The following is a 22,108-nucleotide window of genomic DNA, read 5'->3' as shown; positions in this document are numbered from 1 at the left end:
TAGCTTTTTCTTGTGGTCTTTAAAGCAGTACAACAAAACATGGCTGCAAATTTCTGTTGTGAAGACAATTTTATAGTTGAACTTCATCACTTTTGAGACTGACAATTATTTCTAAATGAGAATTATGTTTAATTGTTGGACTACTTTAGGGTTTAGATTTCCAGCATATGTTTTTAAAAAGTAATCCCAGAGATTTAAAGTGCCTCAATTTTTAATTAACCACAAAACGCTACAAATCAAAACCAACAGCTCTTATAGTATGCCTACACTGCAGTACATGTGCTATCTCTGTTCTCATCTGGGGAAACTGAGGCTCAGGGCAGTGGTGGGAATGGCATCCCCAGCGGAGAACCTGGAGACACGCTGCTGTCCTGACCACCCACCACGCAGGCTCCTGAACATTCTGGGAAAGTTTTAAGATAGCTAGTGATAGACACAGAAATATATGCATATTTACTTTGTTTTTACTTCTATACATTTGGACCAACTTTTGCTCTGCCACATCTCACAGCTGAGTTTATATTAATGCCTCAACACCCAGTGATTAATTGCATGATGGGTGTAGGGTTTCAAATGTAATTTATTAATAGATCTTGGCCTAATGCTTTTGAAGAAACAATGAGAACACTTGAGTTTTCAAAAAAGGCAAGTATTCAACATGTCATTCTTCTAGTATTTGCAGAACAATTAGAAACAATTAATGAAACAATCTTTACTGTCAGTGCCTTTTGTCCTGCAGTTGTGCACTGTGCAAGAAACTAGGCATGAGCTGAGGAGCCAAGTGATGGCCAAGTGCAGCCTTTTTTTGCTTGAGCAGTATCACAGGAGGGCTAAAACTTGTCTGAAGTCAAGCAAAGCGGAAACGACACGTGTGATTTTAGGTGTGAGGCACTGATTGCACCTTTTCTGGCATCAGAGGAGCACTAAAAGGAGAGGAAGAAATACAAAATGAAACAGTCCGGAGATTGTTCCACACTGTGTCTTCTTCGCTAAACTTGAATCCACATAATTTTATTTTCAGGCTCGTACAAGTTTCTGCCTGGCACTCTACTAAAGGCTGCAGTGGTGCACTGCAGGATACGGTGTATACTGAGTCATCTTCTGGAATGAAAAACAGCCTTAAAAATAAAAGATCAATAGAAATTTTACCTGGTGTTAAGCAATACAGTAAGAATTGCAATATTCAAAAAGCAAATCGGTTCAGCAGTATGGGGTTAGAATCCACGCAGACAGCATTTTAACTAATTTTTAATTTTGAACTGCAACTATGATTCTGTTTTATTACATACATCGTGTAAGGTCCCATCATGGAACACATTGCTGTATAAGGTACTATAGAAACACGTAAGCTCTAGACCTTCCCATGTGCAATTTCATCACTCTTGCAAAATTTCCTTCAGTTTTGCAGATTCATTGTTTGAGTTTTCATGGTATTAGGTTCTAAAGTGTTTCATTAATTTTCAACTTAGACACAATATATATAGTGATTTTTTTTTCCAGCCAAAGACAACTAGATCTGATCAAGAGTAATTCTACTGAGCCCTGAGGTTCAAAGTAGTGATCATGAAGCGTCCCTCAGTTATAGACCAGTGACCCTTCTGAATAGTATCCACATATAATTACTATAAGTATGTCTTAATAAACCATATGCTCATTCAGCTGTTCTCTGCTGTATTAATAACAAGGCTGTCCCCTAAGGGAGTCCAAAATAAATGTATTTTAGGCATATGTACCCTAATAACCAGAAGGTAACACAGTTGTACTTGACTTACTTTGGAGAAGTATTTAAAAGAGCATTATTTTAATGACTTTAACAAAACATATGTGCCTGTCAGCTCAAAAATGCACCCACCCTTCTGAAAGAAAAAGTGGCAGAAATAAGTTCTGATCAAAATCCTGGAGTGTCAGGAGCCATGTCCAAGTAGAAAACAGACAAATATTAACTGGAATAAAAATTCCTGCTTGTGCCTCTCACCTTCCAATTGAAGGTCTGATTGCTGGAATTTTTTCATTCCTAAGACAGATCTTATTTTTCACAGAAAGATTTCAAAGAGATCAGACTGGTCCCAGTGTAACTTTTTAAAATCTGAATATGTTTTTGTGGGATGGGAAAAGGCATTAATTAGAAAATCAAATTATATTGCCCAATATCTTTTCAGTACGTCCCAAACATTTAACATTTCATCCCAGAAGTAGGGGCTCCAGTTCAGTTGGTCATACTTGCAAATTCACCTGTCTGTTCTGACAGAAAATTTCAGTATTTTCTCCAATCAATATGTATTTTCAGCTACAACATACAAACATTCCACAAGACAGGAAAACTGTCAGTTGACCTGAAGCCAACGGAAGTTTTGTCATTGTCTTGAGTGGGTCAGTTTTAGCCTCACCCAAACAGCTTGATCTGTATCCCGAGTACAGAGAAATGTCTTTCATCTCTCTCTTCCAGTCTCATCTTTAGCAGAGCAATAGTTCCATACACTTGACATTTTAAGTCATTTTAATGTGTGACTGGAGCTATTTTGGGGGGGCAGAGGGAAGGTGTTCCATCCCCATGTGTTCCCACAGGACAGGAAACTGAGTAAAGCATTTCTCAGAGTCACATCTTTTTCCTGCTGGCCAAAAAGGATGGAGAAAAAAAGGCATTTGCCTTTTTATTTGCTAAACTCCATTACCACTTGCTATCTGCACATCTACTCCTTCTTTCCACAGAGGTCTTCTCTACATCCATAATAAGGTTCCATATCAGCTATCTTGTATACAATACATCTGGGTGAATAATTCCTGAATAACTTTCTCGTACACTGTTTTCAACAAATACCTTCTCTTCTCTTCTGTGTGCACATTCACCCTGTGCCAGTTTTAAGTACAGACAAAATTCTTTTTTTTCCCCCCTGACTTTACTTCTGTGTATAATGACCATAGGTGCCCTGAGTAATGGGGAAACCATGTGAATACTGGAGGCACCCCAAATAAAAGGCTTACATTAGATCAAACTTGCAATTATCATTCTACCCCTTACTTAACTCTGCATAGTATGATATAGCTTACAACAAAGCTCAAAGTTACAGCTCCAGTTTTCTGAGCAGATGTGATTCCCCACCTTACAAGATCCACTGATAGTTAACAATACTCTTGTCATTTTGAGTCAGATAAAAAGCAGCTGTTCTTTAAGTGTTCATTTCAAAAAATACAAACTGTTCTGCCACAAACAGTAATCAACTGTTAAAAGGGGAATATTGAGAGCAGTTCTCCAGATAAAATGCTTTTGTTGATCATTAATTTATAACAATAAGTCACAAACTTCAGAAGCGGATGCAAGAGTCATACAATAATGAAGCCTAAATATTCTGATCAAAACAACTACGGCAGGATAAACATCTCCACTGAGCTAAGTTAGCTGAATTGAAATGTCTGGTCTCAATTGCTTGTTGCTGTGTTGCGCTTTCACCAGCTGACACGAGGAAACTTCTTTTCCTGACAAAAGACAAAACATTTCTGCCAGCTGAGGTGACATTGTGTTCATTCAATAATGGTACAAGGCCCTGAGGTTCTTTGGCAAGAAAGATAACAAAGAGAATCCTCATTAACTAACTGCAGAAGAATGAAGGTCAACCCACAGAGAGAATTTCATGCTTACATGTCAGTTAGAACATTTGTTCTTCATTAATTCTTTAAACCCAAGCTGGGATATCATCTAGCAGCATTTTAATGTCCTGTACTCCATCAGAAATAACTCTTTGGATGTTGTTTTCTTTCTACGATGCTTAAGAGGTCGTTTTTACAAGCACTTGACTTCACATCATTGGGCACTAATAATGTTTTAGGATTGTTACAAGACTGGATGTAATACAGGTAATAATAGTTTGGATATTTCAAGATGAAATAAATGAAGATTGCCATGGTATATTCCAAGAAACTCACTGTAGGGACACATAAAAATACTACCGCTATTATTTATGTTGGTGCACTAGTTTGTTATGTTTCCATTTTTAAGTGCTTTGTGGTGAATCAAAACATCCTATTTCTGTCAAGAATATATTCCCCATAGAGTAGTATATTTATATGCAAGACACTGTAGCTTCAAATATGCATTAGTGAGTATTACTAGCAAAAACAAAGCTGAAACATTCTTCATTGTTTCCTGTAATACTCACAAATTTTTATTTTGTGTAAAGTTACAGAAAATTTCATGATTCCTTAATTGCCACATTTTTAAATCATGTGTTCATATGGGCCACATCCACTCAGAAAATACTTAATTACGAGAGTTAAATGAGACTCATATTTCCAAATCCATGGAATCTGAATTAGCTTGGATGTACTTTCCCCCTGCCCCATCTCAAGATGCTTCTTTAACAGTGGGCAGAACGGCTTCCTCCAAACCCACACTAGTTTACAGAACCTTGAAACACTATGACTCCTTTCAAGTCATAACCTGGCTACTGCTAACTCAATTACAATCTTCTTAACTTTCTTTTAAGTAATGTAACATAGTCATATTTGTATAGTAACATAATATTTCTGATTGGCTTTTTCAAACACAGACAGATAAACAGGTTAATACATAGGTGAGTGAACCTTAACATTTTCTAGGATCAGCAACTTTATCGTGATGATTTCAAGTACATTTGTCATGGTTTCAGATGCCTGTCTGTCAGGGCACAGCTTTTTAACTTCTAAGACTTTAAAATACATCATTTGGTTTACCACAAGCAACTTGCTCAGAGTTTCTATATGTAGCTTTGTCTTCCCATTCTGTATCCACACTCTTGCTTCGTGTAGTTATAATAAATCTTTACAGAGAAAATGATAAACATTTAGGTGATTTAAATCTGGCATTCTTTTGAAGCATACTGTGAAACACACCATTAAAAAGCTAGTCTGTGATGACAGCCAGATCCTTGTTTTCTTATACTTCTCCAAAATAGATCACCCACATATCAGCTTGTGGAATAACTTTCCCCATTTTTCCCTTCCTTTGATGGAGACAACAAATCCCCAAAACTGAAGGCATTCCAGTTCTGCATGTTTATTATATTTAAGTACAGCTAAGTTCTCATAGAAGTAAGCAAAAATAAAGTACATTTGATATATATATATATATATATATAATTTTTTTTTTTAATGGACACCCTTTTAAAGTTTTTGTTCTGCTTACTATGATTAAGGTTTGAGAGCATTCTGCATAAAACAAGATGTTAAATGTGAAACCTGGGAAGACTTCATACAGTACATCAGAATGAAGAAAGACCTTCATCTGCTCCTACTCAGAATGTCAGAAGATTCCACCTGTACAACAACACTGTCAAAACAGTATCAATGCATCCAGCTACAATGGTTGACTGAGTTGAAGCAGCTAATTCCCATACTTTCCATGCCATCAGTCCTGGTAACCTCCATTTAGAAGTCAGTAACACCCTAAATCTTTGCAGTTCTTTGTAATTTTGCTCTCTCTCTGTGCCATATGACTATTCCACTTATGGTTTTATTTTACTTATTGCAATTAGAGGTACCAGAGAGATTTTGGGAGATGAAACTGCCAAATAGTTACTGCTTTATGCATAGCAAAAGAACCTGTATCAAACTGCAAGGCTTATTCTAGAACCAGGTTAGCTCTAAAGCAGTTCGTTGCAACTCCAAATGTTTTGTCCTTGCAGCGTCACATATTATTAGTTGTATTGGTCTTCCCTGGATTCCTATTAGGAGAATAAAAAAGTAAAAAGATGTTGGAGATGAGACTGAAAAGCATGAATATTTTAGCTGAATGTCCTGTTATTGTTTCTTCCAAACCCTCAGTGAGTTATCTTTGATCTCCCTTTTATCTGGTACCATTCTGATATCAATATATTATTCAATGACCACTGTGTAAATAAAGAAGCACTTTTGTTTTTCAGAAAACTTCTGTTCATTTGTTTTGGCTTTAATCTCCAGGTGACGTTAGACTACTAGATCAGCACAGAACCCCAGTGCTGTCTGCACAATGTCAGGAGACGTCCTGCATCAGGGAAACCTGACTGACTCTCATACTGTCTAATCTAACATTGAGAAAAAAATACATCATTCCTTGCCTACATTTTCAAATTAGAAATCTGGCAGTAGTAAACGATATAATACGAAAGTAGAGAAATAAAACTTTAAAATACCAAGACACTAAGGGGTCTGAAACAAAACAGACCTCAAATTGAATTCAACTCCGTTGCTCTAATCCAAACAAATACTGAAGCAAACTGTCTCTTCGTGTCCTGGATCACAAAGCAGGCTGTAGCCCTGAGTGGGCTTATCTAGTTGGCTTTTAAACTGTTCCCATCCAACCTTGTCCACTACAAAATCCTCGGTCCAATACCCTTGATTCTGCTGTCAGGCAACGCTGTGAACCTGACATTTTTTCCACACTCCTCTGCACCCGTAGAGCTCTGCTGTCTGTTCCTCAGTCAGGCAGCCCAGCAGACAATTGCTCTTCTCCTTCACATCTTCTTTTTATTAGGAAGGCAGCAAATTCTAAGCTATCCTTTCCCTTCCCAAACTTGTACTGATTGGCTTGAAAGGAGATCCCTGAGCCACCCTGTCACATCTACTGCACAACAAGACACCTGACACAGTCCTAAAAAGAACAGCGTTCCTGTGTGTTCCCTTGCCTAGACACCAAGTGTACAGCAGTTCTACCTCAGCCTTCCTCTCTCCAGCTGCCGGGGTCTCCACTGCAGGGACAGCCTTGCTTCTGGCAATTGCTGTTTCAGATGTAAATGGCCCCAGCACCCTATTAAAGAACATGTCAGATCTGAGTCCTCACTGTTGTGTCATAGTCTCCTGGGCTATGCTAAGTAAACCAAGAAACACAAACGGTAGAATAAAATTACCCCTAGACTTAGGTACTATGTCCATCTTACCTGGCTATTATATATTTCTTACATCTCTGTATAGTAAAAATGATATATGCAAAAATCTCTCACGTATATACTAATTTACGAAAAGAGAACCATAACAGAGTTCGTAATTTAGAAAAAGGCCTATTCTGTTCTAGCTTTGTTTCTTTATGCCAGTCGAATGTGGATCAACAAAATGGCTTTACAGAGTAGGTAGACAGGTAGATGAAACACAGACAATTGCCTACAGCACAGATAGAGAAGCTTCCTTAATTTTTTTCTCTTGTGCTTGCACGGTTTAGAGAACAGGATTTGGTTCCCACTCTCCTCTGCTGAAAAAATATGAAGTAACGTCTGCTCTACTTAGCAAATGGTGCAATTTCCTCTTTCACTTTTATTCATTTATTTATTTTATAATGAAGAGAGAGCTCTCAGAATGAATGAGCAATTACCCAGCACCTTCCTCTGGGATCTCTCTGAAAGTAAGGAACAGAAGCACTCAAACATGATTCCAATCCACCTTTGCTATCATCCAGTGGTAGAGTCAATTTGAAAAGCTGCTGACATAGCCAAAGGTCTCACAGGCACTGGCATGAGTTAACGATGTTAATGCTCTCCTAATCAAAGCGAAAGACACAAAGTTCCTATTGAACGCACCCAGCAATTGCTAACAGATTGTAAATGCATGTCAGAAGTTCACCGTCCTCCCCTTAAAGTTTATAAAAAATAAACACTTCTAAAGATGACCTGAATAACCTGAAATTTCTGTAACAAGGTTGCTGAACTTCAACTGTGTAAATGCCAAATTTTAACGTACCTTGGACTAGTTTTCCACCAACGTCAGATCAAATTGATGGGTTTGGATCACTTGATCTGAATTTGAATGATAGCAAGCAAAGTGGGTTTTCCTGCATTTTTATTTTGTGAGGATACTGAAACACCACATTACAAAAGCAAGTTAAAAGATGCAAGATAAAATTCATTCAGTTACAGGAAAGTATACAGGTTACCTCTGAACCAATAATTTTCTGAATCTTATCCTGCTATTGCACACCTACTGCAAAACACAAACCTTTCAGCAGTGAAAAATTATTCCCTTTCTTCTCCTGTAAAAATTTTTAGTGGAAATAACATTCTTTTCTTATTTTCTTAGATAATAAACGATAGCAACTACATAGAATCCAAAAAGTCATCTTAAAATATCACAGCTTTTAATGTTATATCATTGGATAGGAGGTTATATATTGAGTTAGAAGAAGTGATTATTTATTCAATATATGAAGCCAAGTTCTTGATTACCTTGCCCTTTTGATAAAACTTGACAAAGGAGGTTTGAAATACCGCCATCCATATCTACTACAGTTTACAACTTCCTTTCAGTGGCTAAAGCGGATATAAGACCGTAGAGTAAGCATCAGTTCTACTTCACATACATTTAAATATATTGGAGAAACACATTTAAAGCTTTAGAAAATCCTAATCAACATTAAACCTTCTTGTGTTATTGGAAAAAACATTTTTTTTTCTCTCTTTCATCAATCTAAGTCTATTTATTTAGAAATTACTAGGTTATTAGAACTGTTATCATGTCTCTTGCATTTAATTTTCAATCTGCATTACATTTAGATATCCTAGTGACAGAGAAAGAGGTGGATGGTTCCAATTCCATAGCTTCCAGTTCTGTAAAATGAATCTCAGTGTGAAAAATTAAGATTAATGGGCTCCATAATCCTTTTGTTCTGCTAAAGCCAATCTGAATAAAAGGGAAAAAAATAGTACAGATATGAAAACAACTTTGATATCTTTGGAGAAAAATAGGTATTGTACATAACTGTGAGCTCATGCACAAATTGCATTTTATTTTCTCTCATGCCTGTGTGAAGCATCATTACAAAATGCATACTGGATCTCGCAGTGTTCTCTTCCCCACTGTTAGCTATACGATGTGCAGAAAAAGGTCTACGAACATGAAGCGTAGAGTAGCTGACTGCCACTCTGGGCATGTGATTTGAAGAATTCCATGTATGTGTTCGTTGTCGAACAGGTAATTTATGTCCTTAACTGAAGGATGGAACAGTTTAGCTCGGGACAGATGCAGTAATTGTGACGTCTAATGGCCTGCCTGGCCCCACTCTGAGGTACTTCATCTAGTTGATTTGTAGCTATTCAAGAGCTACATGTAAAGAGTTTCGCTTTTGGATGAGCTTAGCATCTAAAGATACTTTGTACCTGCTACAGGAACAGCTGAGACTTCGCTGCACTGGAGAAGGAAGATCTGAAAGAGACCAGAGGTGAGACCGCTGCCCCAGAACTATGCCACCCCCATCATCTCTCAGCACCATTAAACTGCTGGCAACTATAACGCGCACAAGTTTGGGTCTTTTCTTTCTTCTGAGATAAAATTAATTCTGCTGTATGGCATAAAAGTGGCATTTGATCAAATGTAATCCGAATTAAAACTGCTGCAAAACTAGTTGTATAATGTTTAATGTATAATCCTGACAGCTTTTAAAGGGATAAAACTAGAACTAAATTAGCTAAACTAAAGAGTATTTTCTTCCTTACAGACTGAAAATCACTGCACTAGCATTTGGGGTTTTTTCAGTCTTACGTTGTGAGGTTTCTTTGAGCCTAGTCCTGCTTCATAGAAGACCAGGCACATCTTAAATTCTTCAATACAGGATAAAGAAGAGTGCAGGTGATATGAAATGAAGTATTTCATACCTACTCAGCTTCTTGTAGCTTCTCCAGACCAATGACCTTAAATTAACAAAGTGATTGCTTGAAAGTAGCCCTATGCCACAACTCTGACCACGTCCAGCCCCGATCCAGTGGAACCGCTTTCTCACTGCTGCTAAGTCCATGTATTTCATCCCCCAGCTTCTGCTTTATTTTTAACTTTGCCGTTGTACCTGTTGTCATACTGACCTAGCATGTTGAACACTACCCTCCAATAATTAACTGGAGTATGTGACACAGTACAAATGAACGTGGTATTATACTACATTAGGCAGGAAATACTGTAGTGTGATCTGTTCCCTGAAATCTTGTAAAATCTCACTTCCCCTTCTAGTAAAATACTATTGAACCCATAATGTGCACTAAGTATAATTTAGATTTCTGAGACTGCTGGCTGAGCACCAGCCCATGAGAAAGATAAATATTTTACTATTTCCAGCATCTGGCACTAGCAAAACTTTTATTTTAAATTTGTACCATGTGATTTGACATTACCCCAGATATCCTGCTGTAACCAGATGTTTCACTTTGTAATAAAAGCAGAATTTGATAATGCAGTTTTTAAAACTTACAAGAGGTGCTGTGCTGTGCCAACCTGGAGACAGCCTGACCTCGTCTTTGGTCCCCTCTGTAATCATTTCATACCAGTCATTTAGGCCAGCATGGTGACAGCACAAAATGAATATTTGTATATACATAAATACACATCAATAGTAACAGAGAAGAACTGACTTCAGACACTGAACTTTGCCAATAAGGAGTCACTTGTTACACCAGTTATAGATTCATTGTATAATTTGGACAAATTACCTGGTTTTTTAACTCGGTTCCTTACTTGCATAGCAGAGAAAATAATTTATTTTCTTTGCCCATTTAACTTTGAACTCTTTGTAAGGTGAGGCTCCCCCACTATGAATACACAGAAATGCTTTTAGAAACTACTGTAGCACAAATAAAATAACAGCACTGACCAGACAGTAGTAAAATAATTCTGATAAAGGCTGAGCAGATGCATGAGGAGGCCCCCAAGTCCATTTTATCCTGCAGGGAAAGCTCAGATAGCTCTTAGACACTACTTCTTTGGAAAAGTGCAAAGCTTAACCCATCAGAGTCATTCACTGTGTCTACTAGCCTCGGTGCAATATAATGTGTACCAAATAATTAACATTTACTTGTAGTATATATTCAGACACGATATATACATACTATATATGAACCATGTAGAAAAAAATGGGGACAATTAAACAGCCCCCCAAATTTTATTTGAAGATTATAAAAGGCCTTACAAAATCAAACACCTGAGCCGGGGCTCTGTGATAGCAGAGATAAATTATGGAAGCCTTTGGCCTCACAAACTATGATTATGATATCTGATGGAATCAGACCCAATGGCTGATGAACTCCTCAGGATAAAAAAATATCCCAAACTCAAAGAAATGTCAATAGCAATGAAAAATTATTAAAGTAAACTAAGACACAATCTCGTATAACACAGATGTAGAATTATATTCTCATAGAGATATTTTTTTTTTTAAGTTTTCCAGGAGGCATCAGTGGATCAATAAAAAGCAGAATTAATCCCTAAAACACTGGGAAATGTGAAGCTCGGGCTTTCATTTATCTTGCACTCATGGTGTTGCACCACGTAGCTCAGGGATCTGACAACCCTGTGTGATACTGCTGCTGCACCATCTGTGCAGCAAATGCACACCTAAACTCCAGGGAAACTCTGCAGCAATGGAGGGGAATTTTTAACTCACCATTTCTTTTTAAATACTTTATGGAATCTCACTGCTGCCCCAACATTAAAATATTGCTGAATATTTAACAGTAAATGTTTGGAAATAACCTTGGCTTTGTGAATACATATGACATGAATCCCTACTTTGGAGAAGATCACTGGTGCTTTGGCACTCACATAATGAGACTCAAATTTCATCTGTCACGTTCCTATATAGATAGTGTGTTGAATTTATTTAAATTTGCAGTACTCTGATTTTGGAGAGAAAATACACTTCAAAGTGGAAAAATAGCCTTGTAATACTCTGGAAGAGATGCTTTTAATATCAGACGCCGAGGAAGAAGACACTCAGAAAAACAGGAAAAACCAAAGCACTGAACCTAGTATCTGACAGAGGATACTTCACATACATAATATGTGAATACAATATTTAATGAAAATGTAAAAGTATTTGCTCTTTTGACAAAAACACTCTCCATTGTGCATCTGACTGAAATTTTCCCCAATTAAGAATAATTTACTTAATTAGTATGAACAGATTCCCTGGAAGTTCCTATTCCATGTGATTTTCTTTGCAGTTTTCTGTATCAACAGTCCTGCTAAATTCCTTATATTAATAGCAAGCTTAAAGCTGAAAATGATATTTGCTATTTCCATGGGTAGCAAATAGAAATTTAGTTATTCTCTCATTTTTAAATAAAAATATTTTTTTTACATGCTTATTCATTAATAAAAGCCACTTATTTCTAACCACCTTTTCAGTGCTACAAAGGTAAGTATCCCATTCACAGAATAACTATTTGAGGAAATTAAACTGGCTTTTTGTCATCACACAGACAGGGTTCTACTCACTGTGAAGCTCAAGATTCAGAAAAGACAACAAACTTGTTTTTGTTTCGACCCTGCAGTGATCATACAGACATGACTGGCTAGAACTTCATAGGAAGAACAGATAAGAACAACAGCAAGAAGGACCCTGAGGAAGCGCCGGGGCTCTCCAGCTGCTTGTTCTGATGATGATACTTAGATTTAGTAGGTGTTTTTAATCAGATTGTAAAGCTGACATACATCTGTGTTTTCAAACTCACCTCCTATTGGAAGAAAAGTTTCTACCATGAAAATAAAGTGCCTAATCTCCACTAAGCTTAAACAATAAATGGAAAACCAGTCAGAAAAATAAAAAGTGGTCCCCTGATAAGCTTCAATCAATACACAGCCATAACAAAAAGTTAGAACACAATTATTCTTGTCTACGAATCCAAAATATGCTCTAAGTCCATCAGGAACTCACAGGTTTTCTCCTTTTCTGAGAACATTACTTCCAACAGTTTCCTCTCCGAGGATTTCCCCTCTGTTTTTTCCATCACCACTCAGAGTTACGTTAACTCCATCTACCTCCTACCTAGAAAAAGCTAATTACTGATCTCAGTTAAGACCATAAGCAGCGCTTTCACATTAACCAGGCACCACAAATATCAAGGGAAAACATCTTCTTCTCCAGATGGTTGGTGGGTTATCTCTACACAACCTGTTCAGCATTTGTTCACCTACAAAGACTTTAAAGACTTTAACTTTAAAAAACATCGATAATCTATTACACATGAAGCTGTAGGCACTATCCATGCACTACATTAATGCAGTTACTCTAGGACAACTCAGCATAACTCCATGGATCTCATCACTTTACGCTTCACCTTCTATGTGTTTTCAGAAGGCTCTACGAAGATTTTTCAAAGGTAAGTATATGTGTCCTTTAGAGGCATGGAGCTGAGTACCCAGCATGAGTCCAGTGAAAGCCACTGGTAATTAGTAAAAATACTTCACACAAAACAAACAACAACAACAACAACAACAAAAAAACCACAAGAAACGCACAAAACAACAAACAATCCTGTGCTTGTGAGTTTGTGGAAATTCTGTGGTATCTGTTACAAATTCAATATCTATTTCTTGACTCAAAGCTGTAAATAAAGAACAAGTCACCGACATACGCTTTTTTGTCTCCAGAAGGATATAACAAGGAAAACAGTGTTATTAAGAAAACCATGGGTTTTCCTCCTATGGCATAATCTGGTCAAGTACTTTAGTCCAAAATTTTATGCCTGATCTGAATGAATTCCTTGAACAGATGGGAAAAAACCCAACCCTCAAGCAACCTTCCTGCAGCAGAGTAACCTGAGGTCTCTGAATGGGAAGACAGGGAACCATCATGTAAATTTCTAACCGACTATAAACACATAAAAACATAACAGGGACACAGTTTCTTCCACTTGCTCCAGTGTATTTCTTCAAGGTGAGAGCTTTGCAAGACAGACACTTCATCATTTTCCTGTGTGTACAGCACCTGTTTGTCAATGAGTGCCTTCAGGTTCTAAAGAAGAGATAGATTATGAATAAACTAACTCTTGCTTTCATGTGAAGCATAAATAAGAGAGCGTGTGGGAAAAAGAATGAGCATTTCATGGAAAACATGCTGAAATTAGACGGAGAACTCAGAAATGCCCACTCCTCCTTGCCAGGGTGGATGGCATAGGCATAACTAGTTTGACTTCAGTTCGGTGAAACCCTTATTTTAAAATAATCTTTCACAGTGCAAAAACATATTTAAATCACCTTTCAAGACAGTTCAGACTCACAGGGGAATGAATACTATATATCACATTGTCAGTAGTAATTCAGTCAGTAATTTCACTTCTGTTTACACCTGTGTGACAAAAACAGTGCCACCCACACACACTCACACTTGACATAGACAAACAGGTTCTGATGGTTTCTAAATCATGCGACAATAACCCACCACGAAATGGTGTATTTCTCTCATTGCCAGCTGAAGGCGCACACGCACTGACACTCAGTGCCACTTCGTGACAATCAGTGACACTTGGTGCCACCCAGACCTCTTGGCCTGGTTTCACACTCAAGGATTCTCAGAACCATCTGCAGGAGATACTTCTTTCTGGGTTTCTCACGTGGAGATCTGGTTTCATATCTTGACATTTTATCTATTTTACTTAGCTCTAACTATCAGAAAACTGTGAAATACATGTTTTGTGTATTCCCAACTATAATTGTTAACACTAGACAGCCATGGTTGCCAAAATTGCTGAGCAAAAATGTTCAGATAAAACATTTATTTGGCAAAAAAAGGCATACTAAGCCACTGCAGAATGTTTCAAAAATTATTTTCATTTTGCCAGATTTGGAGGGGGATACTCTAAATTTTCTTAAAAAAATAGTTTTTGATATAAGATACTTCAAATTTGTTTCTTTGTTTTTATTGTGTTTTTTTGTTGTGTGCTTTTTGTGAGTTTTTAATAACATTTTTTAAATGCAAATGTTAATTTTAAAGTAAATATTTGCCATATCACTTAAAGATCTCTCATTTAAAAAATATATTTTAGCCAGTCAAAATAAAAAGAAAATAAACCAATTAATTCTAGTAAGAAACAAGCCAAGACATCGATTATTTACCTACTTGTAATGATGATTTTTTAATCATCATCACAATGTAATCATTCACCTATTTTCTCTTTTGTCAGGAAATACATTAGAAAAAATTAGAATCAGTCATACTGAACAGCAAGGTACCAGGCAGTGCAAAGGTAGTAGTGACCAGATTTGAAGATGCCTGTGAATTCTTAAAGCAAGATTGCTACCAAAAACATCCACTACACAACCCACAAATTATTTTTGGTCTGTTGCCCATTTTATGAATGGTCTATTCTTCTGTTTTTATTAATATTGTTGACTGGCTACAACAGGTGACATTTTTATCCCCTTAGGCTGTCCATTATCCAAATGAAGGGCCATCTGGAAAGGGATTCTGTTCACTGAAAAATGTGACAGAGCTGATGGCTTTTTAACTGCAAGTCATCTATGATTGCTGGTAAACACTGAAAATTAGCATTGATCCTCCTCAAATGAAAAAAACCAACAACAATAATGTACTTCAGACAGGCTTACGGAAACACCTTCTTGGCAGATGTGCATGCTAATTAATAATGGTAGATGGCAACCCTTCCTCATTTTTGTAAATTAATGCCAGTTGAATTCTCTAAAACAAATAAACATGACTACAGATGGGGCAGCTACTTGTATATGCCCAACACAGCATATGTAGATTCGGAAATGAGGAGGGCCTCTGCCATCCTATAAACAGGTACTAGACAAGCACCACAATCATAACCTGCCACAGTCAGAAAATCAGATACTTTGTCCTTTTGCTCACCAGGTTACATCCTGGGAGGCTTTCCAAAGCTGGAGGTAGATGCCACATTGCCTCTTGTTTTGAGGCACTGAGTGCAGAGGCTGTGGCTGGGCTGGAGTCAGGAGGCAGCCACACATGCAGGTGCAGGATAACACTGCCACCATTTGGGTATCGATCGCCCTCAGAATTGTAAGAGGAATTGTCATAGAAAATCTTAAATATACTCCACTCGTCTGTCTTCCAGCAGCACTGTGTTTTCTGTCTAGGGTGATGAATGCACCTCTCTAATGAATATACCTGTCAAAACCAACTGGAAACTACTCTTTCACTTGGATCGAATTGAACCAGGCTCTCTAAGATGATACCAGCAAAAACTCAGATAGGGTCTGACGCAACCTGACAAATTGTAACCCTCTATGAACAGAGGCTTTTACGATTGCGAGCATCAGAAAATGGTTTCATGGTTTCAAATATCCTCTGAACTGAGACATTATAAACATGTGATGACCAAACTGTTCAACATTTCATAATTAAAAAACATTTCTTCCACTTTAATTGGACACTAGCTCAACTGTTGAGCCATCGACAGAAAATGTGGTTTGGGGGATTTATTTTTTTGTGGCATCTGAGATCAGAACTGCAATACTCAGTGTTTACTGAAGTACCTTCATGCTGGCACTGCAACTTAAAAGACACCAAGAGTATAATTATCTCGGAAAAATCATATGCATCAGAACGTACAATGACACCAGGACTGACATCTCTCGATTTACTTCCGCCTGCTTTCTCATATTGGAAACCATCTATATCATTGTTCTTGTATCTGGTGCCACCGTAGTGAATGCTTGAAGAGCAAGTTCACATAATGTGAGATTCCACACTGAATCTAGCCTGTGTGCAAGTGTAAAGGCTTACACTATGTTCATATATCAAACTGATTGAAAAGAAAAAGTATAAAGAAAAAAAAAAAAGAAATAAAATCTACAGTATTAATGTTGAACCTTTCCAATGTACCAAAAAATAAAAAAAAACATAGACTTTGTCACAGCAGAAAGTATGAAAGAATTTCAGTTTTACAGCACTGCTCTGCACAACACAGTAAACCGAACAACCAAATTATTGTCTGCTTGTTGAACACAAAAGCAGCATTATCAACAACCATCCTGCAGCTAGGAGATAAGATGCTAGGGAATAACTACCATAAAACAGTTTATCATGCAACCAATAATGATTTGTGAATTTAGAAATTCCATATTTAATAAAAAATTATTTAAATCATAAATCATCAGACATGCAATGACAGCACTTATTTATACTACGTTTGTGTCTCCAACCAGTGATTGAATTCTCTCTGTTTTTAAGAAGTATGCTTTTAAAATGAAAGGAACAAGTTAGATGCTTGGTATTACTTTTAAATTAAGGCACACAATTCTTCTGAATAAAAGGAAACCTCCTAAAGGGGATAGTAAGTGGTTGGCAGAACACTTGACTTGTTTTTCCACAGCAGATTTGAAGTGTGCTCTAATGTAATGCATTGAAAATGATTTCTAGTCCTCCCAGACATCACAAATCACAACCTGTATAAAACCACATGAGCAATCAAAGATCCATTTGAGCTGTGATTCATACGTGCACACGCCCAGAGCTGGTACTGCCCTGAGCTCTATGATCAGGACCACAAACATTTTTCATTAATTTCCGATTTCAAATGTAAAAAGAATTAAGTTGGTATATAAAGCCAGCGTGCTTTTAAAGTCAAAATTTTGTGTGTTTTGTGTGTGCATGTGTGCATATATTCATACTAAATTCCAGAGTATACTGTATTTTATGAAGTAACCACAAAAGAAGTCTCCTCCCACCCTTTCAGGGTTTCTCAGTCTTCAAATAAAAATGTGCAGAGCACAAACCTCCGACCCATATTGAAGATATCATCGTAATTAGGATCTTATTCTCCAAGACATCATATAATGAAGGAGAATAGTACCTACCAAATAAAATCTTCTCTTTTTTATTAAGATGGAATTGTTATCAATGCCACTCTTGATATTTAAGTACACACAATGTATCTATATATTACTGCTACACAGGAGACATAATTAGCCCATATACCAAGATGCAGTTAAGAGAAGATTAGTAGTTCAAGTCTTTTATCAAAAAGGAGTGGAAAGTGTATCTGGAATTCAGAATTATATTAATTACTGATTACCTATAATTTCTCTACCCTGCACTGAAGAAGAAATCATCCAAAATACACCTCTGAAGAAGATACATGGAGAATAAAAGTACAGATCAGAATGAAGAGCTGAGCTGGCTCTCATTTGCTGGATGTTGCCTTCCTCAACTATTTTATTTGTAACATTGTGTTTCTGCATAAACATGATGCCATAATTTAATCCAAAAATGGATTCTTATTACAAGAAAAGTAATGGACATTTTGGAAGGTACATACCATACAGAGAAACAGAAATACAGTAGTAAAACTACAAATTCCAAACAAATAAGAAACACTCCTGTCCTTTTCATCTTTCTCCACCTAAAATAAGCATTAACAATTCTTCGGAAAAGTCTCCTGCAGGAAAGGAAACATACCTACATTAATACCAATAACTTCATTTGTTTCTTCATGGAAAATTTTCCAGGAATACAGAAAAGTGTGTAAGTGCAGTCGTAATTACTTCTAAAAGAAAATCAAGGAGAATCAGCTGGACTCCATGTTCCTCCTCTATATAATTTCAAAGTATGCACCAATAAAATGCTGCAACCTTGAAATTTTGGACTCTTCACTTATGCTGAAGTCCAGATGTCCTTAAAGAGAGTATGAGTAATTTCTGAAAAAAATCATCTTCAGGGTTAAAGAGCTTAACCCTTAACCTTCTTTCCTGAACTGCAAGGTGTACTTGTGTACAAGGTGTACTGGGAAAGCAAATACACTAATAATGACTACTTGTGAGCCTAGGGATAAAATGTCCTTGAAACATCTGACATATTTACCTGCATTCAACTTACTTCAAAAAATAAAAATCTAAACAAGCAAGTTATTCACCAAAGTATATAATATTTACAGCCATTGCTTATGTTATATGTTTTGTATCAGTTTAAGAAAGATATTCTAGTCAATGAGACTTAGTGAAACACCTGAAAGATATTTGAAACTTGACAGGTTGCAGGAAAGGAAAAACTGGAGGAAAGGAGAGACTCGAGAAGTTGGAGAGACATGGCTTACATACACTGTTGCTCTGTCTGAATGAAACAAGTACAAAATTAGAGGAGGCTACCAAGTGAATTAAAGTTACATTTATTAAAATACTTTAAAAGATATTTTCAATATAAGAAGCCTTCAACCAGAAATTTTGCTGTGCTGATAGGAGCTTCACTGCAGTAGGTTTTCAGAAGCGGGTCATTTATTTATGACCCACCTAAGGAACCAGATCTGACACCTGGTCTGGTTTGTCTAAATTATATATTCTGCCTCTATCCCTCTAACAGAATCCCAGGAAACTCCTTTTATTGTCGCAGTCTGACAGAAACAGCATCATTCAGTAGCATGGTTGGGTTCCTTTTTGGACTTGTAGCACAAGCTTATACCACGGGTAAAGTTCCACATTACTCCTACCATACGACTAGAGGAAACAGATGGCAACACAACTTAGGAAACTGTAAAAATACCCATACAGACCTTTACTGAGTAGCAAGAGCCAAGCACTGTGACGCCAAATACTCTCTTGATTTGCAGTTCTGATATTACAAGAAAAGTACAACATTTCAAACATGTCATAGTGTAAGGAGAGGGTTTTATCATGCTGAATATGATGTATTTATCTCAGCTACCATTGGTGACGTTTAGTAGACTACTTTCAATATAGCCACTGTGTACTTCTTAACGTTCTCTTAAATTTCAGGCAGTTTGTAAATAAAAATTCACAGCATTATGATTCTGCATGAAGACTGACAATTTGTAGTGCTTTCCAGCCATGAGGGTTTGCCACTTCTAAGCTAAGGAAAGCATGGATAGTGTTTAAATGCATTACTTCTGACAGCTGAGTTCATACTGAATTCCAAAGGAAAAACCAAACATTGGTTATTGATTGAAAAGCAGCAAGTACAAATTGGAATTTAGTTCATGGAGTGATACAGTTGCTAAATGGTAAAACTAGGACTGACTGAAATATTTTATTTAATTGGAATTAAAAATCTAATTTATTTATTGAATCTTGTCTGTAAAAAGCAATCAAAATCCTATTTTGTAGAGCAGTTACAGCTGATACAGGAATAAAGTGTTACCATCTACCATTTTTCTTCTTCCTCCGCATTTCTCAGAGACAAAACGGGAAAGGAGAAGTACACTAGGAGTTTTAGAAAGGACAGTAGAGAGAGAAATATTAAATAGCTTGGATAATAATTTAGCAATAATTTAAGAAGAAATTTGGAGATATATATAGATATATATATATATCCCTATACTCACATATACCACTAAAAAGTAAATTTGATAGTAATGTTTATTTAAGAAAATATGTTTTTTACTATGAAAAAAGTGAAATTCTTTAACTCTTCTAACATAGGGTAGGAAGGTACCTCAAAACCACAGGTGGTCATAAAATCCATCTCCCTCAACAAGGCAGGATAAGCTATACCAAAATGATTTCTGACAGCTGTTTCCTTAATCTGTTCTTGAAAATCTGCGGTGTGTGGAAAAGTCTGCAGCCTCCCAGGGTGACATATCCAAGTGCTTAACTATTGTTACAGTTAGAAAAGTGGTTTTGGTTGCTTTTCTTTCCTGATGTCCAAGCTAAAGCTCCCTCACGGAAAAAAGAATCACATTACTTACTGTCCTATCCCCTATTCTGATCTGCAACGGACATGGAGAACAATTTATTACCTTCCTTTTTGTGATAACCTTTATTCCTTTTAAGACCAGTATCCTCTCTCATGTCAGTTGTATTTTCCTGTCTAAAGAAGCCCAGTTCTGTCAGCGTTTTCTGAGAGACCATATTTCTCTGATCATGCCTGTTCCTCTCCTCTGGATGGGCTCTGATCACTCTACACCTTTCTCTGTATATTTAAAATCAGGCACGCTGCTACAGCCAAGAGTCTGCCAGTATGACTAATTATTAGCAAATCCTGCAAATTTGCAATAAACAGACAGCAGTATTTTCAAAAATCCTTAGTCATTAAGAAGTTGATGCACATTTTTAACCCACAGTGCACGCATATCCAAATGACACGATTTTTAAATGAGTTTGAAGCACATCAAGGAGACCTACATGTACGGCAGGGATTTAGTGTAATAAAAACTTCACTTAAGTGCTGCAAAATGAGGGAAAAAATGAATTGGTAATGACCTCTCCCCGGCAATAAACACAGCAATGACCAAAGGAAGAAGCAGCTGAATGTTCAACCTCTGACACACTGTTGGGTTTGGGCAGCCATGACAGAACTAGTGATGTAACTGCTCCTTCCCACTGCAATCACGGATCCTCCACATTAAGTGATCAACCTTCAAAGTCACACTACTAAGAAAGTTGTTGGAGCAGCTCCAGACAGTGCTGGCCTGCTTCATGCTGCTCTGAGGGAAACAAAATCATTGAACAGGTACATCTCTGCTCTTCAGTATGTTTCTGATTAAAACCCAGAAGAAAGGGAACTTGTCTGAGCATTTGAACATACATAGGAAAACAATCTAATTGCATTAAAAAAATATTAAAGAAAACTGCAGTTATTCTTGTTATTGTTTATACATAGCTCTTCCAGTCTTCTTTACTCTAAAATCAGATCAAATGCGTGACTTCTCATCCCACTCTCAGCCATGGACTTGGCTATTACTAAGTTCACATAAGTAGCATGGTAAACTCTGCACTGATTAATTATTGATGTACTTATTTTAGGAGAACAGTTTAAAAACTACACGACTATGTTAATTTTATGTCCAGAAACACAAAACTAACATAGGCAAAAAGGCCTATTTTATCATCTTACTGCATTTTAATTCAGGTAACAGGGAATGGATTTTGATTCTTGGGAGAACATCCCAAAATGGCAAAGTTATTTAGATAACACAGAGTTATCACAATATTATGATACTAAAATTCCTTTTACTCTGTTTCATAGCACTAAATTTAATGTAATTGCACGTGCTGAGCAAATTTCTCACTTGCTCTTTTCAGTCACAGTTGTTCACAGATATGGTAAAACAACTTGTATGAAGTCAAACAAGAAAACATTAAAACCATGACTTCAAAAATCAAAAGAATTCACAAGGAAATGAATACAAAACAGAAATAGTGTAAACGTCCTTTCGCCACATTTGTTGGAAATAAGGTACTTTCATGATAGTATGAGAAAGCTGCACTAGGGAACTGACCAGAAACAGCTCATTAGCCATAGCTAATGACATAAGCCAAAATAAATCTGGTTCTTCAGTTAAAAAGCATTTTTTAAAAGATATTAAAACAATTCAAATGCCTGCACTTGAAAGTTTTGGGGTTGTTTCTGTTTGTTTGGGGGGTTGGTTGGTTTGTTTGTTTCTGTTGTTTGGGGTTTTTTTTTGAGGGGGGGAGG

Source organism: Patagioenas fasciata, chromosome 14 (genome assembly GCF_037038585.1).
Source record: "Patagioenas fasciata isolate bPatFas1 chromosome 14, bPatFas1.hap1, whole genome shotgun sequence".
NCBI lineage: Eukaryota > Metazoa > Chordata > Aves > Columbiformes > Columbidae > Patagioenas > Patagioenas fasciata.
This window is presented reverse-complemented; position numbering follows the sequence as displayed.